The 12,740-nt window shown below is 47.4% G+C and overlaps 1 protein-coding gene across 1 annotated transcript in view; it reads left to right on the top strand.

Annotated features, from left to right (window-relative positions):
• Positions 1-12,221: 12,221 nt before the first annotated feature.
• The window catches only part of LOC140719876 (uncharacterized), a 43,725-nt gene continuing 43,206 nt past the window's right edge, over positions 12,222-12,740 (top strand). The window contains exon 1 of the mRNA XM_073034804.1: positions 12,222-12,320. The gene's annotated coding sequence lies outside the window, so the exon portion shown is untranslated. The remainder of the gene's footprint in view (positions 12,321-12,740) is intronic.

Below are 12,740 nucleotides of genomic sequence, written 5' to 3' on the forward strand. Positions count from 1 at the left end.
CGGACCGTCACCGACCCCCCCCCCGCCTCCCTTGGACACGCAGATTCTCAGTTCAGGTTTGCTAGGAAGTTGGCCTGCTGACCTGTGACCTCCTTTGCAGTTCATCAAGGAATGTACCACTAAGTGGAAGTATTTGTACATATTTTATAATTACCCTGTTTTAATTGGTTCCGTTTTTATAAGCAACATGAATCATGGAATATCACGGGCGTTGGCGTGAAGCATGTCAATGTGTGGCACTAATTTAAATAATGTATAAATTCCAGTGTATATCAAAATTAATTTTGTACATTTTATAAAAATAAGTATACAAGAAGTGTTCATGGGCTCTCTGTCCATTGAGAAACATGACGGTGGAGGGGAAGTAGCTGTTCCTGAAACGTTCAGTGATTACCTCCAGGATGGTAATGAGAAGAGAGCCTGCCCTGGGTGACAGATGCTGCCTTTTTGAAGGTGTACTACTGAAATATAGTTACTGTTGTGTCTTTGTATGTTGGGCCCACAATGGATCGTCAGAGGCGTCACAGAAACCTGAAACTGCTCACTCTTTCCACTCTGACCCCCTCAATGAGGACTGGTGTGTGTTCCCTCGACTTCCCCTTCCTGAACTCCGCAGTCTATTCCTTGGATTTACTGATGTTGAGTGCGAGGTTGCCGTTGTGACACCACTCACCTCTCGCCGCTGTACGCCCCCCTGTAGCCGTTTGAAATTCTTTGCAACATCGTTACGAGAGCGACACCTACACTGAACTGTACCGAATGGGATCTAAAGCGTGAGACTGCAAAGAAAAGCCAATTACCAGAGGGCAGGAGAGTGGTTCTGACACTATATATATTTACGTTTGTGGGGATTTGGAATGTATTGCAGGAGCGCCCTCGTGTGGCAGTGTCCATAACATCGCCATTGTAACTCGGAACTTTGTTATTAATTCTTGCTTGGTGACGATCATTGGGCGGGAACAGCCAAACTCCATCTGCCTGAATAAACAAATTCAAATGCTACACTTTGAATTCAGTACTATGCTTGGAAAGATAGGTAGAATTTCAGGGTGGATTACAGACTACGGCAGGAGTTGAACCTTGAACTGTAATAGTGATCATGCCGCCCCCCCACCCTACTTGGACAGTTAATTGGGCTGAATTAACTACAAGCTTACTAAAGTGTTGAGTTGATTTCATAGTGGTTTCCAGCTGTCTCTTGTGACTCCCTCCAAGTCTAGTTGGTTGATTGTTTCAATAGTCTTACCTACACCTTGAACAATGCTTTCTCTACCATTCCCCATTCTGGTTACCATCTCACCCCTACTCCTCACCTGACCATCACCTCCCTCTGGTCCCCTCCTTCTTCCACTCTCCTGTCACATTCCTTCTTTCCTTCTCCAGCTCTTTACCTCTTCCACTTACCCCCTCCCAGCTTCTTAATTCACCCACCCACTTCCCCCCTCACATTTCACCTGTCAGCTTGTACTTCTCCCCCCGCCCCTCACTTATTTTTCTGGCTTCTGCCCCATTCCCTTCCAGTCCTGATGAAGTGTGTCGGCCTGAAAGTTAATTGGGCAGCATCTATGCAGGGAAACATGGACTGTTTATTCTCCTCCATAGATGTTGGCTGACCTGCTGAGTTCCTCCAGAATTTTGTACATGTTGCTCAAGATTTGCAACATCTGCAGAACCCCTTGTGCTTACGAACATTCAGGCATGTCTATGGCTGATATCATTCACCAGACCCCTGCCTATTGTCTGCAGACCACAACTTCACCCTGATTAATCTCATTACTTGCAAATTCAGAGTCCCTGAAGCACAGAAGCCTCCAAACCACGACAATTCGATAGATAGATAGATAGATACTTTATTCATCCCCATGGGGAAATTCAACTTTTTTTCCAATGTCCCATACACTTGTTGTAGCAAAACTAATTACATACAATACTTAACTCAGTAAAAAATATGATATGCATCTAAATTACTATCTCAAAAAGCATTAATAATAGCTTTTAAAAAGTTCTTAAGTCCTGGCAGTTGAATTGTAAAGCCTAATGGCATTGGGGAGTATTGACCTCTTCATCCAGTCTGAGGAGCATTGCATCGATAGTCCCTCCTCATCCCCCCCTCATTCCCCCCTCATCCTACTAAATTTCAGTGAGTACAGACCCAGAGCCATCAAATCTTCCTCATATGATGATCCTTTCATTCCTGGAATCATCCTTGTGATCTTCCTCTAACCCCTTCCTAATGCCAGCACATCTCATCTAAGATTAGGAGCCCAAAAACAGTTCACTATACTCAAGGTGAGGCCTCACCAGTTCCATATCAACATCACATCCTTGCTCTTGGATTCCAGGCCTTTTGAAATGAATGACATTTCATGGAACCATAGAACACTACAGCACAGTACAGGCCCTTCGGCCCTCCATGTTGTGCCGACCCATATAATCCTTAAAAAAAGTACTAAACCCACACTACCCCATAACCCTCCATTTTTCTTTCATTCATGTGCTTGTCCCCTAATGTTTTAATACCCCTAATGTTTTAGCCTCCACCACCATCGCTGGCAAGTCATTCCAGACACTCACAACCCTCTGTGTAAAACAACTTACCCCTGATGTCTCCCCTAAACTTCCCTTCCTTAATTTTGTACATATGCCCTCTGTTTGCTATTGGTGCCCTGGGAAACAGGTACTGACTATCCACCCTATCTATACTTCTCATAATCTTGTAGACCTCTATTGAGTCCCCTCTCATTCTTCTACGCTCCAAAGAGAAAAGTCCCAGTTCTGCTAACCTTGCTTCATATGACTTGTTCTCCAAACCAGCCAACATCCTGGTAAATCTCCTTTGCACCCTCTCTATAGCTTCCACATCTTTCCTATAATGAGGTGACCAGAATTGAACACAATACTCTAAGTGCGGTTTCACCAGAGATTTGTAGAGTTGCAACATAACCTCTCTACTCTTGAATTCAATCCCCCTGTTAATGAAGCCTAGCATCCCATAGGCCTTCTTAACTACCCTATCAACCTGCGCAGCGACCTTGAGGGATGTATGGATTTGAACCCCAAGGTCCCTTTGTTCATCCACACTCTTAAGTAACTGACCATTAATCCTTTACTCAGTCTTCTGGTTTGTCCTTCCAAAATGCATCATCTCACACTTGTCCGGATTGAATTCCATCTGCCATTTTTCTGCCCAACTCTGCAGCCTATCTATATCCTCTTGTAACCTTCGACAACCTACAGCTCCATCCACAACTCCTCCAATCTTCGTGTCATCTGCAAACTTACTCACCCATCCTTCCGCCTCTACATCCGGGTCATTTATAAAAATCACAAATAACAGGGGTCCCAGGACAGATCCCTGCGGCACTCCACTTGTCACCAACCTCCAGGCAGAATACTTTTCTTCCACAACTACCCTCTGCTTTCTTCCTTTAAGCCAATTTTTTATCCAAACAGCCAAGGTTCCACTGATCCCATGCCTCATGACTTTCTGGATGAGTCTCTCATGAGGGACCTTGTCAAATGCTTTGCTAAAGTCCATGTAGACCACATCCACTCATCAATTTTGTTACCTCTTCAAAAAACTCAATCAGGCTCATGAGGCACGATCTTCCCTTCACAAAGCCATGTTGACTATCCTTGAGTAGACTGTACTTCTCCAAATGCTTGTGGATCCTATCCTTAAGAAGCCTTTCCAGTAGTTTGCATACCACTGACATAAGACTCGTGGTTTATAGTTCCCAGGTTTCTCCCTGGGAAACAAGGAGAACTACATTTTTTAAACAAGGGAACTACATTTGCCATTCTCCGGTCCTCCGGCACTTCCCCTGCAGCCAAAGAGGATTCAAAGATCATAGCTAATGCTCCTTCAATCTCTTCTCTCAATTCCCACAACAACCGGGGGAATATCATATCTGGCCCTGGGGATTTATCAATCTTAATGTTATTAAGAAGATCCAGCACTACTACTTCCTTAATCTCCACATTGTCCAGTACACAGGCCTGCTCTACTTTGACCTTATCCTTTTCACTTGTGAATACGGAAGTAAAGTATTCATTTAGGGCCTCCCCAACCTCCTCTGCCTCCAGGCACATGTTGCCCTCTTTATGATTTAGCCTTCGTTCTTGTCGTCCTCCTGTTCTTCACATACGTATAGATCGCCTTGGGGTTTTCCTTAATCCTACATGCCAAGGCCTTCTCATGCCCCCTTCGAGCTCTCCTTTCTTTAGCTCCTTCCTGGCTACCCTATATTTCTCATGAGCCCCTCCTACTTCCTGCTTCTTATATCTAACATATGCTTCCTTTTTCCTCTTGACGAGTTGCCTCACGTTTCGTCAGCCACAGTTCCCTTTTCCTACCATTTTTTCCTTGCCTCAGTGGGACAAACCTATCCTGAACCCAGCTCAAGTGGTCCCTAAACTTCTCCCACATTACTTCTGTGCTTTCCCCTTTGAACATCTGTTTCCAATTTACTCTCGCTAGTTCCTGCCTCATCCCTTCAAAGTTAGCCCTTCCTCCGTTAAGCACTTTACCATTTCATGTGATTTTATCCCTTTCCATAGTTATGCTGAAGCTAAGGGAGTTGTGGTCATTCTCACCAAAATGCTCCCCCACCAAGAGATCTGTCACCTGACCAGGTTCATTACCCAGAACTAGATCCAGTATAGCCTCTCCTCTTGTCGGCTGGTCCTCAGGAATCAGGTATCAGGAATCCTTCTTGAACACACCTGACAAATTCAGCCCCATCTATCCCCCTTGCACTCAGGAGGTGCCAGTCAATATGAGGGAAGTTGAAATCACCCATAACTACTATCCTGTGTTTCCTGCTCCATTCTAAAATCTGCCTGCTTATCTGTTCCTCAGTGTCCCGAGGGCTATTTGGGGGCCTATAGACTACTCCCAGCACAGTGATTGATCCCTTCCTATTTCTGACTTCCACCCAGACTGACTCCGTGGACATTCCTTTCTATAGCCGTGATACTATCCCTGACCAGCAATGCCACTCCCCCCCCCCCCCACTTTTCTACCTCCCATCCTGTTCCTTTTAAAACACCTGAACCCCAGGACCTGCATCATCCAATCCTGCCCTTCCTCCAACCAAGTTTCAGTAACGGCCACAACATTGTAGTTCCACGTACTAATCCATGCTATAAGTTCATCATCCTTGTTCCTAATACTCCTAGCATTGAAATAGACCCCTTTAACTGGCTACAATTATGTTCTGTCCCCTGCCTGTCCTTCCACATCAACTCAGAACTCTTAGCATCATGCCCTTGTCCTTCTACCTTAATCCCTGCACTCACATTCTGATTCCCACCCCCCTGCCAAACTAGTTTAAACCCTCCCCAACAGCTCTATCAAACCTGCACACCAGGATATTGGTCCCCCTGGGATTCAAGTGCAACCCATCCTTTTTGTATAGGTCACACACGCCCCAAAAGAGGTCCCAATGATCCAGAAATCTGAATCCCTGTCCACTGCTCCAATCCCTCAGCCACACATTTATCCTCCACCTCATTCTATTCCTATTCTCACTGTTGCGTGGCACAGGCAGTAATCCCGAGATTACTACCTTTAAGGTCCTGCTTCTCAACTTCCTTCCTAACTCCCTGTTGTCTTCTTTCAGGACCTCTTCCCTTTTCCTACCTATGTCATTGGTACCAATATGTACCACGACCTCTGGCTGTTCTCCCTCCCACTGCGGGATATCTTGGACGCAATCAGAAACATCCCGGACCCTGGCACCTGGGAGGCAAACTACCACCCGAGCTTGTTTCCTGCGTCCACAGAAACACCTGTCAGACCCCCTAACTATAGAGTCCCTATGACTACTGCCTTCCTCTTCCTTTCCCTACCCTCCTGAACCACAGGGCCAGACTCTGTGCCAGAGGGACGGCCACTGTCGCTTCCCCCAGGTAGGCTGTCCTCGCCCCCCCCCCCCCCAACAGTACTCAAACATGTCATTTTCCTTCCTCAACACTGACTCTACCTGCAAGTTAACCTTCAAGGTGTTCTGCATAAGGACTCCCAAGTCCCTTTGCATCTCAGATTTTCTCCACATTTGGAAAGTAGTCTGCACATTTATTTCTACTACTAAAGTGCATGACCGTGCATTTTCCAACATTGTATTTCATTTGCCACTTTCTTGCCCATTCTCCAAATCTGTCTAAATCCTTCTGCATCCTCCCTGTTTCCTCAACACTACCTTCCCCTCCACCAGTCTTTGTATCATCTGCAAACTTGGCAACAGACAGACAGACATACTTTATTGATCCCAAGGGAAATTGGGTTTTGTTACAGCTGCACCAACCAAGAATAGTGTAGAAATATAGCAATATAAAACCATAAATAATTAAATAATAATAAGTTAATCATGCCAAGTGGAAATAAGTCCAGGACCCGCCTAATAGCTCAGGGTGTCAGACACTTTGAGGGAGGAGTTGTAAAGTTTGATGGCCACAGGCAGGAATGACTTCCTACGACGCTCAGTGTTACATCTCGGTGGAATGAGTCTCTGGCTGAATGTACTCCTGTGTCTAACCAGTACATTATGGAGTGGATGGGAGACATTGTCCAAGATGGCATGCAACTTGGACAGCTTCCTCTTTTCAGACACCACCGTCAGAGAGTCCAGTTCCACCCCCACAACATCACTGGCCTTACGAATGAGTTTGTTGATTCTGTTGGTGTCTGCTACCCTCAGCCTGCTGCCCCAGCACACAACAGCAAACATGACAGCACTGGCCACCACAGCCTCGTAGAACATCCTCAGCATCATCTGGCAGATGTTAAAGGACCTCAGTCTCCTCAGGAAGTAGAGACGGCTCTGACCCTTCTTGTAGATAGCCTCAGTGTTCTTTGACCAATCCAGTTTATTGTCAATTCGTATCTCCAAGTATTTGTAATCCTCCACCATGTCCACACTGACCCCTTGGATGGAAACAGGTGTCACCGGTGCCTTATCCCTCCTCAGGTCCACCACCAGCTCCTTAGTCTTTTTCACATTAAGCTGCAGATGATTCTGCTCGCACCATGTGACAAAGTTTCCCACCGTAGCCCTGTACTCGGCCTCATCTCCCTTGCTGATGCATCCAACTATGGCAGAGTCATCAGAAAACTTAAGATGGCAAGACTCTGTGCAGTAGTTGAAGTCTGAGGTGTAGATGGTGAAGAGAAAGGGAGACAGGACAGTCCCCTGTGGAGCCCCAGTGCTGCTGACCACTCTGTCTGACACACAGTGTTGCAAGTGCACGTACTGTGGTCTGCCAGTCAGGTAATCAATAATCCATGACAGCAGGGAAGCATCCACCTGCATCACTGTCAGCTTCTCACCCAGCAGAGCAGGGCGGATGGTGTTGAACGCACTGGAGAAGTCAAAAAACATGACCCTCACAGTGCTCGCCGGCTTGTCCTGGTGGGCGTAGATACGGTTCAGCAGGTAGACGATGGCATCCTCAACTCCTAGTCGGGGCTGATAGGCGAACTGGAGGGGGTCTAAGTGTGGCCTAACCATAGGCCAGAGCTGCTCTAGAACAAGTCTCTCCAAGGTCTTCATGATGTGGGAGGTCAATGCCACCGGTCTGTAGTCATTGGAGCCACTGGGGCGCGGCGTCTTCGGTACAGGGACGAGGCAGGACATCTTCCACAGCACAGGAACCCTCTGGACACTCAGGCTCAGGTTGAAGACATGGTGAAGTACTCCACATAGCTGGGGGGCACAGGCTTCGAGCACCCTGGGGCTGACATCATCCGGGCCTGCAGCCTTGCTTGGGTGGAGACGTTTCAGCTGTCTTCTCACCTGTTCAGCTGTGAAGCCCACCGTGGTGGTTTCAGGTGTGGGAGGGGTGTAGTCATGAGTGCAGGGTGGGGGGCTGTGAGGAGGGGTCATCAACTTCATCATCTAAATCATTTCTATACAGCATAGAAAGAAGTGGTCCCAACACCGACCCATGTGGAACACCACTAGTCACTGGCAGCCAACCAGAAAAGGATCCTTTTATTCCCACTCACTGCCTCCTACCAATCAGCCAATGCTCTAACCATGCCAGTAACTTTCCTGTAATGCCATGGGCTCTTAACTTGGTAAGCAGACTCATGTGTGACATCTTGCGAAAGATCTTCTGTAAGTCCAAATATGCAACATCCACTTCAGCCCCTTTATCCAACGTGAAGGAATTCTAACCGGTTCACCAGACAAGATTTTAAAAAACCAACAGAGGGGAACTAAAATAATTCAGCTTAAGGAAGCCATGCTGACTTTGTCCGATACTGTCCTGTATCACCAAGTACTCTATAACCTCATCCTTTACAATTGACCCCAACATCATCTCAACCACTGAGGCCAGGCTAACTGGTCTATAATTTCCTTTCTGCTGCCTTTCTCCTTTCTTAAAGAGTAGAGTGATATTTGCAATTTTCCTGCCCTCTGATACCATGCCCAAGTCCAATGATTTTTGAAAGATCATTACTAATTCCTCCACAATCTTCACCGCTACCTCTTTCAGTACCCTAGGGTGCAGCTCATCTGGACCAGGAGACTTGCGTACCCTTTTGAGCACCTGTGCCCCTGTAATAGTGATTGCACTCACTTCACTTCCCTCACACCCATCAACTTCTGGCACACTGCTAGTGTCTTCCACTGTGAAGACTGATACAAAATACTCATTTAGTTCATCTGCCATCTCCGTGTCCCCAATTATTATTTCTCTGGCCTCATTTTCTAGTGGTTCTAATATACTCTCATCGCTCTTTAATTTTTCACCTGAAAAAGCTTTTGATAATGTTTGCTAGCTTGCTTTCAAATGTCAACTTTTGCCTCTTGATGATTATTTTAGTTCCCCTCTGTTGGTTTTTTAAAAGCTTCCCAGTCCTCTGTCTTCCCACTAATTTTTGCTTTGTTGTATGCCTGCTCTTTTGCTTTTGCATTAGCTTTGACTTCTCTCATCAGCCACTGTTGTACTATTTTGTCATTTGAGTATTTCTTTGTTTTTGGAATACATCTATCCTGCACCTTCCTCATTTTTCCCAGAAAGTCACACCATTGCTGCTCTGCTGACATGCTTGACAGTATCTCCTTCCAATTTACTTTGGCCAACAAAGGTTAGTGGTGTTGTAGATAGTGTAGAGGATCGTCGAAGATTGCAGAGAGACATTGATAGGATGCAGAAGTGGGCTGAGAAGTGGCAGATGGAGTTCAACCCGGAGAAGTGTGAGATGGTACACTTTGGAAGGACAAACTCCAAGGCAGAGTACAAAGTAAATGGCAGGATACTTGGTAGTATGGAGGAGCAGAGGCATCTGGGGGTACATGTCCACAGATCCCTGAAAGTTGCCTCATAGGTAGATAGGGTAGTTAAGAAAACTTATGGGGTGTTAGGTTTCATAAGTCGAGGAATAGAGTTTGAGACACGATGTAATGATGCTGCTCTATAAAACTCTGGTTAGGCCACACTTGGAGTACTGTGTCCAGTTCTGGTCGCCTCATTATAGGAAGGATGTGGAAGCATTGGAAAGGGTACAGAGATTTACCAGGATGCTACCTGGTTCAGAGAGTATTGGATTATGATCATAGATTAAGGGAGCTAGGGCTTTACTCTTTGGAGAGAAGGAGGATGAGAGGAGACATGATAGAGGTATACAAGATATTAAGAGGAATAGACAAAGTGGACAGCCAGCGCCTCTTCCCCAGGGCACCACTGCTCAGTACAAGAGGACATGGCTTTAAGGTAAGGGGAGGGAAGTTCAAGGGGGATATTAGAGGAAGGTTTTTCACTCAGAGAGTGGTTGGTGCGTGGAATGCATTGCCTGAGTCAGTGGTGGAGGTAGATACACTACTGAAGTTTAAGAGACTACTAGACAAGTATATGGAGGAATTTAAGGTGGGGGGGGGGTTATATGGGAGGCAGGGTTTGAGGGTCGGCATAACATTGTGGGCCAAAGAGCCTGTACTGTGCTGTACTATTCCATGTTCGATGTTTTATCTAACTCCTCTCTCATACCACTGTAATTTTCTTTATTCCGTTGAAATACTGAAACGTCAGATTTTACTTGCAATCAAATTTCAAGCAGAACTCAATCATATTGTGAGCACTCTCTCCTTGGGGTTCCTTTACCTTAAGCTCCCTAATCGCCTCCGGTTCATTACATAACACCCAATCCAGTATAGCTGGTTCCCTGACAGGCTCAATGACAAACTGCTCTAAAAAAGCCATCTCGACAAACTCACTCTCTTGAGATCCATTTCCAACTTGATTTTCCCAATCGACCTGCATGTTGAAATCTCCCATGACTATCATAAAAAATGTCCTTTTAACATGCCTTTTTTAATTTCCTGTTGTAATCTGTGGTCCACATCTCAGTTACCATTGGGAGGCCTGTATATAACTGCCATCAGGGTCCTTTTACCCTTGCAGTATCTTAGCAACCCACAAGGATTCTACATCTTCCAATCCTATGTCACATCTGTTGTACTGATTTGATGCCATTCTTTACCAGTAAAGCCACACCATCCTTCCTTCCTTCCTGCCTATCTTTATATCTCTCCAGTATAACATGTAACCTTGGACATTCAACTCCCAACTACAACCACAATTCAGTGATGGCCACAACATCATACCCGACAATCTGTAAAAGTGCAACAAGATCATCCACCTTATTTCTCCTACTCCATGCATTGAGATATCACACTTTCAGAGCTGCATTCGCTACGCTTTTTGATTCTGCATCCCTAATGCACGGATACTCACCCTGCTGGCTGCAATTTTGTCCTGTCACCTGCCTGCCCTTCCTGACAGTCTGACTGCACGCTATCTTTACTTTTTTCCCATCTGCCCTATCTTGAGTCCCTTCACTCCAGTTCCCATCCTCGGCCAAATTAGTTTAAACCCTCCCCAACAGCTCTAGCAATCCTGCCCGCGAGAATATTGGTTCCCCTCGGGTTCAAGTGCAACCTGTCACTTTTGTACAGGTCATACCTCCCCCAGAATAGATTCCAATCATCCAAGAACCTGAAGCCCTGCCCCCTGCACCAGCTTCTCAGCCTCACATTTACCTGCCAAATATCGTGTTTCTACCCTCACCGATACGTGGCACAGGCAGCGATCCAGAAATTACTACCCGGGACGTCCTGATTCTCAGCTTCCTGCCTCGCTCTCTAAATTCGCTCCTCAGCACATCACTGCTTTTCCTTCCTCTGTCATTGGCACCAAGACCGCTCCCCACCCCCCCCCCCACCTCCAAAATGCTTTGTACGCGGTTGGAAGGAGTCAAACCCCGATCGGTGATAAACGGCGCCGTCGGTACGGTACTCCAGATAAACCGGAGAGGGGAGAGAGGAATTTGGAATGAATAAAGAGGGTTGGTTTTTTTTTCGCTGCCTCTTAAATTAAAATAACCTTTCCCAAAAGATAATTGGCAGGTCAGCTTTTTGGAACTAGGCTCCTAATTCAAAACCTAAAACTGTAAGTGACGCAGACTCACTTTCAAACACCAGCTTTTTTACCCTGCTTTTAACTATCATTTTATTTTCATGTTTATTGCTATTTTACTTTCACATTTGTTTTTTTATCCAAATATTTTGAAATGCGTCGTCTGTATGAAAAGTGTTCCATCCATAAAGTTAGGGTCTCGGCCTGAAACTTGGACTCTACTGTTCTCCATAGACGCTGCCTGGCCTGCTGAGATCCCCCAGCATTTTGTCTGTGTTGTCTTGATATCTGGGTGAGATCCTTCATGATGTCTTTGGCCCTCTTCCCGCACTTCTCTAAATAAATACCATATGGGCCAAATGCCAGCAAAGGGAATTAGCAGAGCCTGGTCAGCATGGACTAGTTGGGCCGAAGGGCCTGTTTCCCTTTGGCTTGTTTTACATACCAGCTCAAAAAAATGTCCGCGTGGCAGTTTTAAAATTCCGTTTCTTGAACAAGTACGAATCCCCTCGCTTCCACCTTGTCTGGCTTCTAGATCCACTCCGCCATCGCCGGAGGGATCCCGTTGTTGGGCGATCCATCGCCGGGGGGCTGGGACACCCTGCGGCCGGGGCAGGGGTGCAGAGGGAGCGCCCCGCGGCCGGGGCAGGGCTGGCGAGGAAGCGCTGCCCTGGCGTGTGATGTGCAGGTGTGCGCTCCGCCTCCTGCGCGCCACAGCCATTAGTCACGGGTTCAGCTCGCCCTCCGCCCCACCCAGTGTTTGAATAGTGCAGGGTGCGCCCGGCCGCCGAGGGAGGGGCACAGATCCAACATCAGTTCCTCCCGCCCGGCGCATCGCACACGCCTGCGTCGATGCGGCCGACCGACCGCCCGCCCGCGGTGGATTACCTGCTCAGGTGAGAGTGCGGAAACTCGGTGACCCGGGACGGGAGGGTCAGTGCAATGAGTCTTGACCGCGGGGGTGCCGGGCAGTGGGCAGTCGCCGGTCGCCTGGCGTTGGGTACCGAGCCCGGGGCGTCTACTCGACCGGCAGTTGCGGACGGTCCCTGACCGGCGCCCCTCCACCGCCTGCGTGGGGATGATGGGCGGGTGAATCCGGCAGGGGTGCCGCTTCCGCAACCCCCTTCCCGGGTATTTAGGTGACGGATAGGGGCATCTCCCCTCTGGGAGGATACTTCCCGAAAGTTCCCCGGGCTACCGTCCCGTCCAGAACTCGAAGTCACTGCGCCCCGGTAGTGTGACGCTCCGCTGGCGCCACCTCTCCGTCTCACAGAGGGAACGAGGTGGTTTTAACAGACTGAGAAGGTTTCTGTCAG

The sequence above is a fragment of the Hemitrygon akajei genome, chromosome 2 (genome assembly GCF_048418815.1).
Source record: "Hemitrygon akajei chromosome 2, sHemAka1.3, whole genome shotgun sequence".
Taxonomy (NCBI): domain Eukaryota; kingdom Metazoa; phylum Chordata; class Chondrichthyes; order Myliobatiformes; family Dasyatidae; genus Hemitrygon; species Hemitrygon akajei.